The sequence below is a fragment of the Oryx dammah genome, unplaced genomic scaffold, assembly GCF_014754425.2.
Source record: "Oryx dammah isolate SB20612 unplaced genomic scaffold, SCBI_Odam_1.1 HiC_scaffold_26, whole genome shotgun sequence".
NCBI classification, from domain to species: domain Eukaryota; kingdom Metazoa; phylum Chordata; class Mammalia; order Artiodactyla; family Bovidae; genus Oryx; species Oryx dammah.
The window spans coordinates 73202014-73222005 of NW_024070210.1; the positions used below are offsets into that span (position 1 = coordinate 73202014).

The window sequence follows — 19992 nt, forward strand, 5'->3', positions numbered from 1 at the left end:
ACACTGTTTCCACTGTTTCCCCATCTATTTCCCAGGAAATGATGGGACCAGATGCCATGATCTCCGTTTTCTGAAGGTTGAGCTTTAAGCTAGCTTTTTCACTCTTCTCTTTCCCTTTCATCAAGAGGCTTTTTAGTTCCTCTTCTTTTTCTGCCATAAGGGTGGTGTCATCTGCATATCTGAGGTTATTGATATTTCTCTCGGCAATCTTGATTCCAGCTTGTGCTTCTTCCAGTCCAGCATTTCTCATGATGTTCTCTGCATATAAGTTAAATAAGCAGGGTGACAATATACAACCTTGACGTACTCCTTTTCCTATTTGGAACCAGTCTGTTCTTCCATGTCCAGTTCTAACTGTTGCTTCCTGACCTGCATATAGGTTTCTCAAGAGGCAGGTCAGGTGGTCTGGTATTCCCATCTCTTTCAGAATTTTCCACAGTTTATTGTGATCCACTCCAGTACTCTTGCCTGGAAAACCCCATGGACAGAGTAGCCTGGTAGGCTGCAGTCCATGGGGTTGCGAAGAGTCGGACACGACTGAGCGACTTCACTTTCACTTTCACATTGTGATCCACACAGTCAAAGGCTTTGGCGTAGTCAATAAAGCAGAAATAGATGTTTTTCTGGAACTCTCTTGCTTTTTCCATGATCCAGTGGATGTTGCCAATTTGATCTCTGGTTCCTCTGCCTTTTCTAAAACCAGCTTGAACATCTGAAGTTCACGGTTCCCACATTGCTGAAGCCTGGCTTGGAGAATTTTGAGCATTCCTTTACTAGCATGTGAGATGAGTGCAATTGTGTGGTAGTTTGAGCATTCTTTGGCATTGCCTTTCTTTGAGATTGGAATGAAAACTGACCTTTTCCTGTCCTGTGGCCAGTGCTGAGTTTTCCAAATTTGCTGGCATACTGAGTGCAGCACTTTCACAGCATCATCTTTCAGGATTTGAAATAGCTCCACTGGAATTCCATCACCTCCACTAGCTTTGTTTGTAATGATGCTTTCTAAGGCCCACTTGACTTCACATTCCAGGATGTCTGGCTCTAGATGAGTGATCACACCATTGTGATTATCTTGGTTGGGAAGATCTTTTTTGTACAGTTCTGTGTATTCTTGCCACCTCTTCTTAATATCTTCTGCTTCTGTTAGGTCCATGCCATTTCTGTCCTTTATTGAGCCCATCTTTGCATGAAATGTTCCCTTGGTATCTCTAATTTTCTTGAAGAGATCTCTAGTCTTTCCCATTCTGTTCTTTTCCTCTATTTCTTTGCACTGATCACTGAGGAAGGCTTTCTTATCTCTCCTTGCTATTCTTTGGAACTCTGCATTCAGATGCTTATATCTTTCCTTTTCTCCTTTGCTTTTCACTTCCCTTCTTTTCACAACTATTTGTAAGGCCTCCCCAGACAGCCATTTTGCTTTTATGCATTTCTTTTTCTTGGGAATGGTCTTGATCCCTGTCTCCTGTACAGTGTCATGAACGTCCATCCATAGTTCATCAGGCACTCTACCTATCAGATCTAGTCCCTTAAATCTATTTCTTACTTCTACTGTATAATTATAAGGAATTTGATTTAGGTCATACCTGAATGGTCTATGCCCCAACCATTAATGCTGAAGAAGGAAAAAAAGTAACTCAACAACTCATGAATGATCTCCACAAGGAAGAAAAGAATATATTTAAGAACATATATTTAAGAACTTACCTTCTTTCCTTCATTGCTGAGATCATTTGCAGTTACCTTAGAAATGCTTAGGGAGCTTCTTCAAGAGCTCACAGGAAGAGAGGACATATTCCAAAGATGGAGAGAAGGACATGTAACCAAAAGGAGTATGACAAAGCAGCAACATGTAAGAACAGTACTCAGAAGGCTGAAGGTTCAGAGCTGCTAATGCTGGTGAAAACTAATGGCAATTTTAGGAGCCATTTTAGTTCAGCTGGTGCAGAAAGGATAACAAGAAGGGACAGTCTGGATAGACTTCCTCCTTGAAGACACGGTGCTTATCCTTGTCTTAATATGGGGAGAATAAACATTAATTAGTTGTGGGGAATTGAGAGCTCGTGGCTTGAAGCCTAGATGAATTACATCTGAGGGGACCAAGAAACAGTAAGATCACTGAATTTTCTACAGAATTTCTAAGAGATTGAAAGGAGAAGAAAGGTGCTCAGAGCTAGGAGAAAGAGGGATATAAAGTTTCTAGATTTAACAAAAAAGGAAGGAAATTATAAAGACTGGTAAATTGTAAAGAATGGATTTGACATCAGTTCCATCCAATACTCAAGAATAGGTTATGAAAGGGTAGTTTGTGAAAATTAGAAAAACTATCAGTGATCAATAGATTTAGGTTCACCAAGTGTAAGTAATCTCAGAGAAGTTTATTTTCCTTAATTTGTTAAGATTGAGATAGTTTTTCACATATACACCTAAATTTTGTACAGTACTTACTAAGGTCTCTTGTGAAAATGTAAAGAAAAAAGAGAAATGTAAAATGAATGATACCAGAATTGTATTTGGTTACTAATGCTCATACTTAAAGGATGCATCATATGTTACTAGAATGCAAACAATTTTATCAGTGAATTAGGTAAGTTTAAAAAGACATGCTTTTCAATTTGTAGATGTCATGAAGTTTTCAAGAGTAGTTAATATACTGGATGGCAGAATTTTAAAAAATTGTAATAGTTAGGAATGACGGGCCCCATCCAAGGTAAATTTTTTAAAATTAAGTTTTACTGGAGCATGGAGACTCTTAAGAGTCCCTTGGACTGCAAGGAGATCAAACCAGTCAATCCTAAAGGAAATCAGTCCTGAATATTCATTGGAAGGTCTGATGCTGAAACTGAAACTCCAATACTCTGGCCATCTGATGTGAAGAGCTGACTCATTGGAAAAGACCCTGATGCTGGGAAAGATTGAAGGCAGGAGGGGAAGGGAATGACAGAGGATGAGATGGTTGGATGGCGTCACCAACTCAATGGACATGAGTTTGAGCAAGCTCCAGGAGTTGGTGATGGACAAGGAAGCTTGGTGTGCTGCAGTCCATGGGGTTGCAAAGAGATGGACACGACTGAGCAGAACTGAATAGATATTTTACAATGTTATGTTAGTTTCTACTGCATAGCAAAATGAATCAGCCATACATATACCCCCTCCCTTTTGAACTTCCATCCCATTCAGGTCACCACAGTCCATTAAGTAGAGTTCCCTATACTATGTATACAGTATGTTCTCATTAGTTATCAATTAACACATAAATGTGGAATCTAGAAAAATTATATAAATGATCCTATTAAATACTTGCAAAGTAGAAATAGAGACACAGATGTAGAGAACAAATATATAGATACCAAGGGGCTAAGGTGGAGGAGGAGGGGTGGGAGGAATTGGGAGATTGGAATTAATACATATACACTAAGATGAAATTTTGTAGGAATTAATGTTGGGCTTTGTGTTAATACTTAGTTTCAAAAAACTAAGAGAACCAGCCGCAGTGGTACATGTGAACAAGACTTCAGTTCAGTTCAGTCCGCTCAGTTGTGTCCGATTCTTTGCAACCCCATGAATCGCAGCACCCCAGGCCTCCCTGTCCGTCACCAACTCCTGGATTTCACTCAAACTCACGTCCATCGAGTCGGTGATGCCATCCAGCCATCTCATCCTCTGTCGTCCCCTTTCCTCCTGCCCCCAATCCCTCCCAGCATCAGAGTCTTCTCCAATGAGTCAACTCTTCGCATGAGGTGGCCAAAGTACTGGAGTTTCAGCTTTAGCATCATTCCTTCCAAAGAATACCCATGGCTGATCCCCTTTAGAATGGACTGGTTGGATCTCCTTGTAGTCTAAGGGACTCTGAAGAGTCTTCTCCAGCCCCATAGTTCAAAAGCATCAATTCTTCAGTGCTCAGCTTTCTTCACAGTCCAACTCTCACATCCATACATGACCCCTGGAAAAACTGTAGCCTTGACTAGACGGACCTTTGTTGGCAAAGTAATGTCTCTGCTTTTCAATAGGGGTTTTTAATTGATAGTCATCTCAATATGAATTTACTGTGTGATGTGCTTGTTAAAGAACTAATGTGAATTTGGGTAACACTGTGGTAGACAAAGATAAATTGGAGCACGGGTTTGCTAGGAAAATGACTAGATGTTGATTAGTTTAAGCATTGTGAGCTAGAAGGAACTATTGCACCCATGGAATCATAGAGCTTGGAGACACACAATCAATGGCTTTAACTACTCAAAAAATAAGAGAATTTTGCTATATGCGAGGGATTTGCTATACATAGGCTAAATGCAGAACAATAGGACTAGTTGGTAGAAAATGGAGGAGGTGGATTTGAGCCCAACAACAGGAAGCATTTTCTAATAGTGAAGATGGAATAGAATATTATAGGAGGAAACAAGCCACCCCATCTCTAGAGGGAAGCAAGGATGCCTGGATGACACTGGGTATGTCTCATATCAGAGAGGTCATTCTGTTTAGTACTGGGAGTAAACATTTATTCACTCATTTAAATGCTACTGAAGACATGCAGATGATTTAAGAGCTATGAAAAATAAATAACAAAACATTATTTTTATTTTTTTAAGTGCATTATTTTCAGCAGCCAGAGGCTGTGATCCCACCAGTGGTTATGTCATCAAATCAGAAAACATGCAGTTTACTACCAGATGTTAAATTCTGTCACATTGCATTTCTGAAAAGAACTTCAGAAACTATAAAGAAAACGAATAGAAAAGAAGTAACTACAGAGACCTTATCTTTATTTCCTCTGAATTCTTACTCTCCTCCTCTTTTTCATCTCGATCTCCTTTTTCCTGCCCTTTTTCTAGACTCTCTTGTTATTTTGATAATTGATTTATTTTAAAAATATTTATTTTGACCTCAAAGTTTTAAAAACTTTTTTTTGTTTAAAGTATACAAGACGATTATTTCATCCACATGTGTATTGCAAATTGATGGCCATAGTTGGGTTAGTTAACACCTCCACTTCCTCACATAATTATCATTTGCGTATGTCTGGTGATAACATTTAAGATGTACTCTCTTCACAATTTTCAAGTATAAAAGCAGTATTGCCAACTATAGTCATCATGCTATAGATACATTATGCCTCCAGAACTTGTTCATCTCATACTTGGAAGCTTGTCCCTTTAACCAACATCTCCCCATTATCCCCACTCCCTAGTTCTACCCTGGTAACCACCATTCTACTTTCTGTTTCTATGAGTTTGCCTTTCTTGGATTCTACATACAAGTGAGAATATATAGTATTTGCCTTTCTCTGGCTGACTTATTTCACTTAGTACAGTGTCCTCAGGGTCCACCCATGTTGTTACAAAAGGTAGAGTTTTCTTCTTTCCTGTGGCTGACTAATATTATTCTTTTATGAATCCATCCATCTGCTGATGGACACTTAGGTTGTCTCTGTGTCTCTGCTGGAGTGAACAGTGCTACAGTAAACAAGGGGGCACAGTTATCGCTTTGAGATAGTGATTTTGTTTCTTTTGGATATATACTCAGATATGGGATTCCTGGGTCACACAGTAGCCCTAGTTTTAAGTTTTAAGCCCTAGTTTTAAGTATGAATGTCCATACTGTTTCTTATAAAGGCTGCACCAATTTATACTCCCACCAACAGTACACAAATGTTCTCTTTTCTCCACATCCAATACTTATTTCTAGTCTTTTTTATAATAGCCATTCTAACAAGGGTGAGGTGATATCTCATTGTGGTTTTGATTTACATTTGCCTAATGATTAGTGATATTGAGCACCTTTTAATATATCTGTTGGTCATTTCTGTGCCTTCTTTGGAAAAATGTCTATTCAGATCCTCTGCCCATTTTAAAAGCAGATTTTTGTTGTTGTTGTTATTGAATTGTATGAATTTCTCATAGACTTTGGGTATTAACCCCTTTTATCAGATGGATGGTTTGCAAGTATTTTCTTCTATCCCATAGGTTGCCTTTTCATCTCGTGATTGCTTCTTTTGCTCTGCAGAAGCTTTTCGGTTTGACGTAGTACCACTTCTTGATTTTTGCTCTTCTTGCTTGTGCTTTTGGTGTCATGTCCACAAAATTGTCTCTAAGGTCAATGTCAAAGAACTTTTTCCTACCTTTTCTTCTAGTAATTTTATAGTTTCAGGTCTTACATCTTCAATCCATTTCAAGTGAATTTCTGTGAGTGGTGTAATCCAAGGGTCAAATTTCATTTTTTTTCTATGTGAATATCCAGTTTTCTTAACACTATTTATTGAAGAGACTGTCCTTTCCACACTGGATGATCTTGGCTACCTTAACAAATACTAGCTGGTCATATACACATGGGATTTTTTTCTTGGCTCCTGATTCCATTTCATTGGCCTGTGTATTTGTTCTGTGCCAGTACCATACTGTTTTGATACCTGTAGCTTTATAGTCAAGTTTGAAATCAGGAATTGTGATGCTTCTCATTTTGTTCTTCTTTCTCAGAATTCCTTTGTCTAATTTGGTCTTTTGTGGTTCCATATGAATTTTAAGATTGTTTTTCTTCCTCTGTAAAAAATACCATTGGAATTTTGATTAAGATTGCATTGACTCTATGTATGGTTTTTGTCTATCAACATTTTAACAATTAAATCTTCTGACCTTTGAACACAGATACCTTTTCATTTATTTGTGTCTTCTTCAATTTATTTCATCAGTGTCTCTCAATTTTAAGTGTACAGATTTTTTACCTTCTTGGTTAAATTTATTCCTAAGTATTTTATCATTTTTGATGCTATTGTAAATGGAATTGTTTTCTTTATTTCTTTTTCAGATAGTTTATTGTTAGTATGTAGTAATGCAATTTAGCTTTGTGTATTATATTTATGTCCTGCAGATTTACTGAATTTGTTGATTAATTCTAACAGTTATTTTCATGGAGTATTTAGGATTTTCTGTGTATAAGATCATCTCATCTGCAAATAGTTTTACATCTTCCTTTCTGATTTGGATGCCTTGCATTTCTTTTCCTTGTCTAGTTGCTTTGGCTCAGACCTCCAGTACTATGTTGAATAGGAGTGGTTAGTATGGGCACCCTTGTCTTTTTCCTGATCTTAGTAGGAAAGCTTTCAAACTTTCACTGTTGAGGATTATGTTGGCTATGGGTTTGTGATATATGGCCTTTATTATGTTGAGGTACTTTCTTTTTATCCCATTTTTTTTAGTTTTTTTTAAATCATGAAAGGTTGTTGAATTTTGTCAAATGCTTTTTCTGAATCTATTGAGATGATCATAACATTTTAATCTTTCATTCCATGAATATGATATATCATATTTATTGATTTTTATGAAAACCATCCTTGCATCTCAGAGATAAATTCATGCTCATGATGTATTATCTTTTTAATATACTATTGAATTTGGTTTGATAGTATTTTTTGAGATTTTTTGCATCTATCTTTATCAGAGATATTGGCCCATAGTTTCCTTTACTTGTATTCTTATCTGGCTTTGGTATCAGGGTAATGCTAGCCTTATAAAATGAGTTTGGCGTTATTGTGTTGGAGTCCCTGGGTAGGCAGGTCTTGCATCTGGACTAGAGAGTGGGGAGGCTTGATGTTTCGGTATATGGGGACAAGTCTGGAGCCTGCTGTCAGTGTGGGCCTGGTGTTTGAGTCCATGGCGTTGGGCCTGGCACCTGGGTCTGCATGGGCAGGCTTGCATGGTGGGTCAACAGGTATCAGGGACCATAGTGTGGGCTCAGCACCTGGGATCCTGGGAGGTAGTCTGATCCTGGGACAGGCCAGGAGCTTGGTTTCCCAGGAGCTGGCCTGGTGGTTGAGTCTATGGGGCCCTCTGGTGGTGGGGCAGATCAGAAGTCTGGGTCCAGGGGGGTTGGCTTGGCTGGAGCCTGGGGCTTTAGTGGTGAGCCTGGCTCTGGATCCATCTGGAAGGTTGGGTTTGTGGGTACCCACCTGGAGTCTGGGTTTGCAGGAGCTTATTGGAAGCCTGGGGCCACAGGAACTGCCTGGGCCATGAATGCTGGCCAGTACTGGGATGTGCTGGGGGCCTGGGTTTGATGGAGAACACTGGGAGCCTCTTTGGATCACAGGAATTGGCTTGGTACTGGGTTGGGCTATGCTGAGGTCTTGAGTGAAATGAGTACCCACTTCACTCTCCTCTCCTAGAGGAAGGCTGTTTCTCTCTGAGCGGGGCTGCCTGACTTGGGGGAAAGAGAGATGGAGGTGATTTGAATCTATTTTTTTTTAACCCTCCTCAATTCATCTTCTCTTATTTTCATACTTCATCTAAGTGCTATAATTCCTCACCTGAAATCCGTAGATCTTGTGAAGGTATATTTGTGTGAAGATAATGGTTCCAGTTGATATTTCTGGGAGGGGACAGGTATTAGAAATTCCTGTACCAACATTTTGTTGATGTTCCCTCAGTTGATTTAATTTAAATGGTAGGGAAATCCAATTGCATTAATGAGAAAATCTGAACAAGAAAAGAAAACCACAGACCAGTATCCCTGATAAATATATAGTTGTTCCAGTCATGCGAACATGTACACAGAAACCTTGAAGCAAGAAGAAAGAGAAAACGAAGCCCTAGAATGCTTCTGAGACTTAGGCTAGACAAGGACCATTTCAGATGAATGCAATTATTGGTTTGATACTAAGGCTGCCAGTAGAGGGATTTGTTCTCAACAAGTTAAACAATGCCTGTGCATGTTGTTGTTTAGTTGCTAAGTTGTGTCCAACTCTTTGCAACCCCATGAACTGCAGCATGTCAGGTTTCCCTATCCTTCACTATCTCCAGGAGTTTGCTCAGACTCATGTCAGTTGAACTGATGATGCCATCCAACCATTTCATCCTCTGCTGTCCCCTTTTCCTCCTGCCTGAAGTCTTTCCCAGCATCAAGGTCTTTTCCAATGAGTCAGCTCTTCATATCATGTGGCCAAAGTATTGGAGCTTCAACTTCAGCAGCAGTCCTTCCAATGAATATTCAGAGTTGATTTCCTTTAGGATTGACTGGTGTGATCTCCTTGCAGTCCAAGGGACTCTCAAGAGTCTTCTCTAGCACCAGTTTGAAAGCATCAGTTCTTCAGCACTCAGCCTTCTTTATGGTCCAAGTCTCACATCCATTCATGGCTATTAGAGAGACCATTGTTTTGACTATATGGACCTTTGTCAGCAAAGTGATATCTCTGCTTTTTAATGCCTGTGTGTACCATGATTTGGAGAAGGCAGTGGCAACCCACTCCAGTACTCTTGCCTGGAAAATTCCATGGATGGAGGAGCCTGGTGGGCTGCAGTCTATGGGGTCGCTAAGGGTCGGACACAACTGAGCTACTTTCACTTTTCACTTTCATGCCTTGGAGAAGGAAATGGCAACCCACTCCAGTGTTCTTACCTGGGTAATCCCAGAGATGGGGGAGCCTGGTGGGCTGCCATCTATGGGGTCGCACAGAGTCGGACACGACTGAAGCGACTTAGCAGCAGCAGCAGCAGCAGCATACCATGACTTAAAAACAAGCAAAATTCACCCCCGTCTTGATGCAGAAGTACAATATTATACATTTCTGAGCTGTCCCCATATCCCTGAAGCTGCACCCAGTAGCCATGCTGGCTGATCTGATGACAACATATTCCTTTAAGTGCCCAGATTTTGTATGTTGCAAAGAGCTCAGGAGATCTCCCATTCAGCCTCAACATTTTGCAGATGTGAAAATTGAAGCCCACAGAGATAACTGACTCATGTAAAGTTGTGTAGCTTCTCTGCAGCCAGTGATCTCTTAGATTGGCTGTAAAGTTTTCCTTTGCTGTGTTTATGGGATACATAGTCTAATCAATGTGTGTATATAGATATTGTTACTAGTGTAAACAGGAAGGGGGAATACAGACTTGAACTGAACTCTAGTTTTATGGCAGTTTTGTTATTCTGCCAGTAAATTGCAAAAACCCATTCACTTTGCTCAGGCTGCTAGTCAATCCCTTTGGAAAAGCCAGCCCAGCTACCAGCTCTCCAAGGTAAATCACAAAAAGACATTAGGACTCAGCCTAAGGAACAAACAGACTCCTACAGAGTTTGAACTGCCTCAGCTTTTCTGAATATATCCTTTAGATTAGATTCTGGGTCATAGCCTGGTTTTGCAGTTTGAGGAGGGGAATCTCTCTCCCTGTAGTTACAGTCTCTCCCTCTTTCCCATGCTGGCTTCTTTTCCTGAGCCCTGGTGAACCACTTTGCATCTCTCCTTTCAGCATCAGCTAGGCTTATAAGTAAGCTTGGGGTGGGGGCTGCAGGGTTCAGCTTCAGCAGCCCCCATGTTGGTCTATGCCACCCATATCTGTTGCAGGCTTTGCCTTTGAGACCTTTCTGAGGCTGTTTAAGCTGAGACTATAGGATGTGGTGAGATTTATAGATGTGCCTCCTGGCCCCATTTTAGTGGTGGTCAGTTCAGTGACACGTTCAGTATAAAAAGGGTGCAAAATGCAGTGAGTCGCCCCCTGTTGGTCCACCCCGTCAGAACAGGGTCTCTTCACTCACAGTGTCCACAGCATGGCACCCTCAGCAGGGAGAGCAGTGAGAGGGAGTCTCTATCTGATGGTGGATCCTAGTGCCTTGAGATCCAAGAGACGAGCCTGAAGGGCCAAACTCACAGCAAAGTCCAGAAGAGAAGATTTCAGTCAGAGAGAAGGCAGTGTCCCAAAAGCTTTACCTTCCTCAGTGCACCTCAAAATGATGGCTCATTATCAGGGACGTTTAGACATCAGGAACATCTCCCAGGTTGGGGAAGGGCCTGAGTGACCCTTGACTTTGTACCAGCACGCTTACATGCAGCAACCACTCTCTCCTTGGTTAAAACTCATGTCACTATGTGCCAGATTCTACTTTACACATTTGAATGATATAAAAATCATTTAATCCCTAAAACAACACAATAATCCCTGGTTTGCAAAGAATGAGGCTGAATCACCAAAAGGTAAAGTTCACTCAGCTAGGAAGTGGCCAAACCAGGCAAGCTGGCTCCGAAACTAAGTCCTAACTGCTCTGCTCTGCTGTCCCACAATGGACCTTGTTAGCTTCCTCCTTCCACCTTCTAGCATTCTCCTTTCATTCTAGCCATACCACGGTCACAAGAACCACTGGCACTCTTCCACCTCTGTGCCTTTGTTCAGCTTCTTGACCTTGGATATTCCTGGCCTTCTCCCTGTTTGTTAAAACCTACAAATCACCCATGGCCAGGCCCATATGCTATCTCTTCCATGAAGCCTACCTTCTCCTTCTAGCTGTAATAATTTCTTCACCTCTGTGCTTAAGGAACACTTTTATTAGACGGTCTTGTCCTGTTACCTTCATGACAACCATCACTTTGTAATCCCTCATCTGTCTATCTTTCTGTCATCCATCTATCCACCCATCGTCTATCTATTCATTGATCATCTATCAATCTTCTATCTATTATCCATCTATCTATCTTTTGTTGTTTAGTTGATCAGTTGTGTCCAGCTCTTTGTGACCCCATGGACTGCAGCACACCAGGCTTCCCTGTCCTTCACTTCTGTCTGTCTTTATCATTCAACTCTAATTTATCATCCGTTGCTCAGGTGTCTCCCTGTCCTAGTTGGAAAAGGAAAGACATCCTGCTTATTTTTCTTTTATTTTTATCTAAAAAATTCTTTTCCACTATGGCTTATTACAGAATATTGAATATATCTGTATACAGAATATCTGAATACAGAATATTCAATATATATTGAATATTTGTGCTATACAGTAGGACCTTGTTGTTTATCTATTCTATATATATTTTGCTTATTTTTTCTAATCACTGGATACCCAACGTCTATAAGAGAGCTTGGATTCAAATATTCATTTAATGAATGAGTTAATAAGTAAACAGATATTTTTACCATTCCTTTAGTTGCTATCACATTCTGCCTTATGTTTTAGTTCTCTTTATGAAGTATTTCTCTGCCAAACTTGGTCATAAAACTCTAAGGCTTAGAGCATGGATAGCATCTGATTCATCCCAGCCTCTATCCCACACCTAATCCAGTGTGCCTAGCACATAGGAAGTACTCCTCAGTGGATATTTGTTACTTGAATTGCAGGGGCCTCCTGACACTTTCAGCCATCACACTGCCATTTATTTGAATATTTCAAACAAGTGTTTGAAAATGCATCTTTTTTCTCCCTTGTAGGAGCCTTGGTACCATGGCAACGAAATTGGTTTGACTTGGAAGTATGTCTTAAGAGCTGAAGGCTTTTTCTTCTACCTGCTGCTATAAAAACCATGCAGTGAGACACTTTCCAAAAAGAGCTTTTGTTTCCATCTGAACAGATTTGAGTAGGTAGAGCCCTTCACACTGCACCCTCTGACATGGTTTCCACCTGGTTTTCCCCCATCTCCACTTCTCACCCCATTACTGATGAGTTATTTTGAGGCCTGTAATCATGATGTCAGAAAATCAACAGTGGTCATCCCCTTGGTGCTCTCATTGGCTCGGAACACTGAAGTCCAGACCTCCCATGCCAGATGTGCTGAGAAAGGCAGCTGGCGAGCCGTGCTGTTTGCAGAATGGACACAGTTGGCCGTGAAGAGTGCTGACTCTCAATTCTTGGCCGGGTTTCTCATCTTTCATGTAGGTAATCACTGTTGTGGCCCCAATGTAAAATAAACTTTTTAAAGTGGTGATATGTACCCAGTTTTCCATTTTCCAGCTGGGCATTTTATGGGAATTGTTGTGCCAGGATGCTGGCATCTTTGGTGCAAGACAAGCAAGGCTGGGAGCCAGGATGGAGCAAGTCAAGTAAAGTGAGTCAGGTAAAGCATCAAGAGGAACCAGAGGCAAAACAGGAACCAAGGCAAAGTCTACTTTAAGGCCACTTTAGACACGCAGGGAAAACAGAAGAATACACCGGAAATGAAAATAACTGCAGAAGCAGCTGTTAAGGTGCTACTTCACACTGACTACCACCTGCATTCCAGGGAGATTCAGACCCTAGAATATAAACGCCAGGAGACAAGAGTTTGGGTCTAGTTTATATCCTACTTGACCCCCACCTCCAAGAATAGTTCCTGACACAGAAAGGGTGCTCAGTATATATTTGGTTAATGAATAAATGAACTGAAGAAAGATTTTTAAAATTTAATATTTATAGCATATTTAGCAAAAATATTCACCCACCACATCCCATGTGATCCTGTAACAACTCTTTGAGGGAATATATTATCCTGTTTTATGAATGAGGAAGCAGGCAGTGGATAAAGGGACTAAACAATGGGGTCACTCAGCTGGAAAGTGGCATCTCAGGGCCTCAACCCCGAGCTCCTTCTGCACTTGGAGTCAATCACCCCTCAGCAGACAAGCCAACAGGGATGGGGAGCTGGGAGCCAGGAACAGACTGACATCTGACAAGAGACCTCATGTCTGTTTTCTGGGAGTCAGGGGCTGGTTCTTCCAGTGGGCAGTGCAAGACTGGAGACGCAGCAGCTCTTGATGCTTTGCAGGCTGTGGTGAGCGTGGCCAGGTTCTACAAGCAGTGTGTCCAGGGCCGGCTGTGAGGTGGGGGGTTGGCAGAGGGCCAGTGGCCTGAGCCAGCAGTGATGCTGCTCTGCTGAGCCCTCCCAAGCATCAGCCAGTTTATTTATGGGGTGTTTCTGCCAAGATGCTGAGGCCTGGAGGGCTCTGATACTCACCCTGGCTAACGAGCCTTTTGCCTTCCTGCTGCTGCTGCTGCATGGATGAGAGCTGATACCTGTTGATGCTTGGTTTGCCAGGCCCTGTGCTAACTGCTCCACATGGGGCCCTTACAGCAATGCCATGGAGGAGGCACCAGTGCTATTCTCAGTCTGTAGACCAGGAGACTCAGGCTTTGATGGTGTCCTTGCCTGGCTCTTGAAGCTTTGCCATCTTTTTACTGTATGAATCTGCCTGCAGTGCAGGAGACCTGAGTTCAATCCCTCGGTTGGAAAGATCCCCTGGAAAAGGGAATGGCAACCTGCTCCAGTATTCTTTCCTGAAGAATTCCATGGACAGAGGAGCCTGGCAGGCTATAGTCCATAGGGTTGCAGAGTCAGACATGACTGAGTGACTACGCTTTCATATTTTGATCACTATTCAGTGTCTAAACAGCTTGCAGGTCCTCTCCTCTTGTGAAGAACCTGGCCTTTCACCATGTGTCTCCTGCTTCACCTGGACCACTGGCTGACCTTTGTTCTCTCCTCTTCCTTGATCTGCCTTTGCTGGCCTCCCACCTGCAAGACCCTCTCGTTTTTGTCTCTCCTTGTGATTTAAAGCTCAACTCAAGTTTCAGCTCCTCATTGGCCTTCCTGACTATTCCAGTCTGGGTTAAACTGTGCCTTTTTCGAAATCATGAGTCCTTTAACTTAGTACACGACAATAGATATTCTTGCATTGCTCATGTTTCTGTGTCTATGTTATACCTGAAGTGGGTTACATTCCCTTTGTAGGCAAGGGCACTGTCCTAGCCTCCTCTGGCTGCCATAACAAAATACCATAGACTGGTGGCTTAAAAAAAGACTTTTTGTTTTTTCTCACAGTTCTGGAGGCCAAAAGATCAGGGTGCCAGCATGGTTGGTGTCTGGTGAGAGCTCTTTTCCTAATTTGCCATCCAATGGCATTTATGGAGTGTTCTCATGTGATGGGCAGGGGACAAAGTAAAAGGGGAGGGACAGAGACAGGAGGAAAGAAAGGAGAGAGGATGAAGGATAACTTACTCTCTCCTGTCTTTCCCTATAAGGGCACTAATCTCATCATGATAGCCCCACCCTCATTATTTCATCTAAATCTAATTACTTCCCCCAAAGCCCTACCTCCTAAAACCTTCACATTGAGAGTCAGGGCTTCAACAATAATTTGATGTCATTTCCAATAGAAAACACTATCTCATACTTTTCAGGTGTGTCTCTGCCTTTGCGCCAATCAATGAGTTTACTGACCTGCTCTATTTTCAGCTAGTCTTCCAGGAATGGTGGATTTTTGGTGTTTGAGTCCTCTCTTTCCTAGTCTCTTTTGGATCCACATCTGCAAATGGCTGATGAGAAGAGTCCTAGTTCATCACCTTCTGTCTTAAGAGTGCATCTCTGTTTTAGACTCCCTACTTGTTTTTGCCTTCTTTATCATCTCTGTATAAACACCAGGAAAGATCCAGATGATTTGAGGTATTTCTTCCTAATTAATCTACCAGATGAGAGACTTTCAACAAATTAAACTTCTTTGAACTTTGTTTCTGTGTCTGTAAAATGGACCGAGTAGTATCTATTTTCTCAGTTTGCCACAGGGCCTAACCAAATTAATGAGGCAAAGGGTCTGGTATAGTAAATGATCCACCTATTTTTAGGGAAAATAGTGTTGGGGATACACCACTGAGTGGAATCAATGTATTTTTCTGGACATGTGTCAAATATTGACTTAACAACTGCTCTATGCATTGTTTTTTATTTTCCAGGCTAAGTGTTCAGGAGATGACTTGCTTTTTGTATTCTGATGTGTTTTAAATTGCATATAATCCTAGAAAAAGGCATCATAATGCTTAGTTCTGCTGCAGATCCTCAACAATGAAATTGGATTCCCTTGAATAGGTTCGAGACGATTAAACTGAGGGCTATTGGAAGCAGCAAATGTGGAAGAGGAAAGGCAGTACCTGATCTAATTTGTCACTCAGTCATCGTGGCTACTTGAAGATGCGGTCAGTCCTTGGGGTTTGCATGAAGAGGGTGAGAGGGCACTGTGTTCTTCAGAGCAGTGCAAACCCCCCCACCTTTCCCCCACCCACCTCCCGTGAGCTTTCGGGGCTACATCATCTCAGAGCACAATCCTTCCTGAAGCACCCTTACGGCTTAATTTATAAGCAGCTTACATGGTATGTGGAACTGAAAACACGTTTCCTTTTAAAATAGCTAAGAGTTCTGACCTTACAACCTTTAAAATACAATATACATCTCCTCAGCCATATTCACGGCACAGGATTTGGTCCCTACACAGTATCTAATTCTGACTCCCAATACAAGTGTCTAAGGCTTTTCCTCCCAAGAGCTGCCAATATTTCTGGTATTTTATAAATGTGCAAGACAGATGAAATGGAATTTGAAATCATTTTAAAATATGTTTCAGTAGGAATAGAGAATAAGAGGACAGAAACTATCAAAGATAATTAAAATTCACAGATGATTAAAGAAAATAAATCTAATTTTACATGATGGTATAAACCACCTTCCTCATAAGACCTTAAATCAGGGATTCTGGTAGAAAACAGAGTTTCAGTTGGTATCTTTTTATTTTCTCTGTCAAATCTCCAATGGAGCAACTAATCAGTGGTGAAATGTTGAAAAGATAGGTAACTAGAGGGAAGAAGATGAGTAACAACAACAACAACAACAACAAAGAAATCAGAAAAGAAAAAAAGCTCATTTCAGACCTTGGATCCTCAGCATTAGAATAATTGAGTGTTGACTGTGGCTGCCTTCCTAACTGACTGATGTGGGACTGATTCTAGACTCATCCCTCATTTAGTCAGTGGCTAAACGTCACTCACATATATACCCCCTACACCCGACCCCCACCCACCCAATCCCATTCTTTCTCTGTCTTGCTCAGTGCCATCTCTGCCTTCTTTGCTTCGAGCAGCCCAAGCAGAGGGAAGTAAAAAATATCCACGCTCAGTGGCATCAAGAAAGGTGCCAGTTTCTCAACATAGCAGATAAAATGTATTTCTTTGGGACAGTTTGAAGTCATAAATGGTGGCCTGAAATGAATCTCACGGGGGTTTAAAAAAAACAACAGCAAATCTGTGTTTTGAATGGCAATGAAGTAATGTTATAATTGAAAGCAGGTGTGAAGTATATTGCACTGAACATTCAACAAGCAGAAAGGTAATCGTGGTAGCATGTGTTTGGGGCATTTTGGATGCCCCCCAAAGCCCCCCAGGACATTCAGCAGCTGCAGTCTGCTGCTGCACAGCCTTGGCCTTCTGTGGGTTATAGCCAGCCTAAATCAGAGCTTCAAGTTCATGCCTCTTGACTCTAAACCAAAGAAGTGCTATTATTTATTTTTAAAAGCTTTTTTGAGTACTTGTTATAATCATCACATTATTAAAAGCATAGCTATCATTTTTTATTCAAGTAAGATATTTTATTAAATATGTCAAAAGAAAATAGTGTCTAGTGGGGAGGATCCAGCCTTTGGAGTCAGAGTTGGGTTTTAATCCTGGACTCTATGAATATGGGTAAGTTGAAAAATTTCTTTGAGTCTTTGTTTTCTTAACTATAAAATGGGGATAATAATACCTACTTTAAGGGGTTGACCTATTTTTAAGTGAGATAAGGCACAGATTGAATGTGTGTCTTCCTCAAGAATTCATATATTGAAAACTCACCCCATGGTGATAGCATTAGAAGGTGGGGGTGTTTGGGAGGTAATTAGATCAGGCAGGTGGGGTCATCACAAATGGGGTTAGTGCCCTTATAAAGGAGATCCTAGAACATTTCCTTACTCCTTCCACCATGTGAGGTTCTGGGTATGAATCAGGCAGGAAGCTCTCACCAGATGTCAAATCTGCCAGTGCCTTGATCTTGAACTTTCCAACCTCCAGAACTGTGGGAAGTAAATTTCCTTTGTTTACAAGCCACAGCAGTCCAAATGGACTAAGACAGTAAACAAAGCATTTAGAACACCACTTGACCCATGGTAAATACTCAAGAAAAGGCAGTAACTGTTACTGCTGTTGCTATTGCTATTGTCCTCCCTGGTCTGCGGATGGAATAGAGGTTGATTCTTTAGCTGGTAATATAGTCTAGCTACCTGGACTGAGAGATGAAGAGTAGAGATAAGGAAAGAAGTCGTCATAGTCCTCAAAGAACCTTAAAACTCCTAAAAGGAGGGAAATCCAGCTCCATTAAATTCAAGAGAGATTGAAGGGAGAAGGGCAGAGTTCTGAATGAGGCCAGCTAGGGAAGTTTCAAGGCTCCAAACTTGAACATGGGAGTCGTGTTGTGAACCCCTCTTTAAATCCACCACAGTGAGATCAACAGTGGTAGAAAACTGCCACACATAGGGGTAAGACAGGGAGCCCAGATTTGAGGCAAACATTTTTTATTGAAACAAAATCTTCATACCACAGTAAAATGGAAAGAGCTTGCATGTAAAGTTTGAATTTTGGAAATTGCATCCAACTCTATAACCCCGATTCTGATTAGGACATAGAAATTTTCTGTCAACACAGAAAGATCGTTTTTTCCACTTTTCAAGGAACTTCCTCCTCATTCCAGAGATAGCCACTTTCTAATTTCTAGTACCATAGTTTTACCTGAGTTGGTATTTTATCCAAGTGGAATCATCACACTATATGTACTTTTTCCTTTTTGGCTGCACCACACAGCATGTGGAATCTTAGTTCTCCAGCCTGAATCTGAGCACCCAGCATTGGAAGCCCAGAGTCTTAACCACTGGACCACCAGGGAAGCCCCCTATATATACTTGAGAGCCCTTCAAAGTTGTCCCAAATTGCGACAAAGGGACAGGTCTGTTTTGTTCCCAGTTATTGGATAAGGGCTGTCTCTGGGGACAGAATCTAACTCTAGTGAGGTAGATCCTTTTTGCAGAAGGAGGCATCTGGAAAGAAACTCAGCTGTGAATCACAAGAGCCAAACACTTGGAGCTAGGGGAATGAGGGTTTTGGTCTAAGAGGGGGCGCCTAGGTAGCTCACCACAGCATCCACTACACCGATCTAAGAAATTCTCTCCTACTGCAACGTCATGCTTTCTTTTATGTTTTCCTCTGAAAGTTTCATAGTTCTTTTACATTGTCTATGACTCATCTCAAATTTATTTTTGTGCATGAGCGAGTTAGGAATTGAAGTATTTTTTTCTTTTTTTAAAAAATACAGATATCCAGTTGTTCCAGCACCAATAGTTGAAAAGACTTCCCTTTCCCTATTGAATTTCTTGATGCCTTTGTTGAAAATCAATTGACCACATATGTGTGGGTCTATTTTTGGACTCTCTATTCTGTTTAATTGATCTATTTATCCTTATATGAGGCAGTGTTTGAAAGAAATCTGGCAGAAACGGCATAACCCTTTTTGATCAGGAAGGTAATTTAGTAGCTTAGGGAAGCAAGGAAAACAGTATGGTTTATGTAGACTCACTAAGGCAGATTATACAATAATGGGCCCCCATAATTAAAACCTGAAGTAAATTGCATGGTATGTGCTCAGAATTGATGAGGCCATGCCATGGTTATAAACCAATCTTGAAATCTTAGTGGCTCACTCTTACAGAAGTTTCTTTCCTGCTCACATCACACCTGGTGTGAGCTGAGTGACTCTCCTGGGTACCTCTTCTCCAAGCGATGACTGGGGACACTCCAGCTGCCTCCATCTTAGAACTATGCCATTTGAAACTTAAGCTTTCCACGGTGCCATGAACAGGGAAGAGAGAGCTGAGGGTCCACATGGGACATTTTTAATTGTGCACCCTAGGTGTGCTCACGCCATTTCTGTTGGTATTTAACTGCTCCGTACCCAGTCACGTGACACAAGGAAGACTGGGAAACATAGTCTTTAGTAAACAGGAGAATCGTCTCTGCCGCAGGTGAGCCTGTGCAGTGAAGACACGGGCCTTTCCTTGTGGGAAGCTTTTTAGTAGAGCTGTTAAATTCCTGAGATCTATGGCTACATTTTTCCAGGTTCAGTCCTGTTTCTTCCCCCTTACTATGTGGGTGACCTTGAGCATGTCACATCCATTTCCTGATACCCCAGATTCTTTGTCTGTAGAATGCAATGGATAATAATACTAAAGTTGTGGTGAGAATTTAAAGAATTAGTGTACATATAACCCTTAGCATAGGCTTGGCATACAGTAAGTATTAATATTTAATGACATTGTAGTTATTATTATGTGTATTCATAGAAACCTGCAGGCATTACTTGAAAGGGTTCAGATCCCTGGGAGCCAGTCAGCCTAGCTTCCACCCGTCTATTCAGTGTTTTGTTCCACA

The 19992-nt window shown here is 41.3% G+C and overlaps 1 protein-coding gene across 1 annotated transcript in view; it reads left to right on the top strand.

Moving 5' to 3' along the window:
• The window catches only part of RYR3 (ryanodine receptor 3), a 573948-nt gene that overhangs the window by 61092 nt on the left and 492864 nt on the right, over positions 1-19992 (top strand). The window lies entirely within an intron of this gene.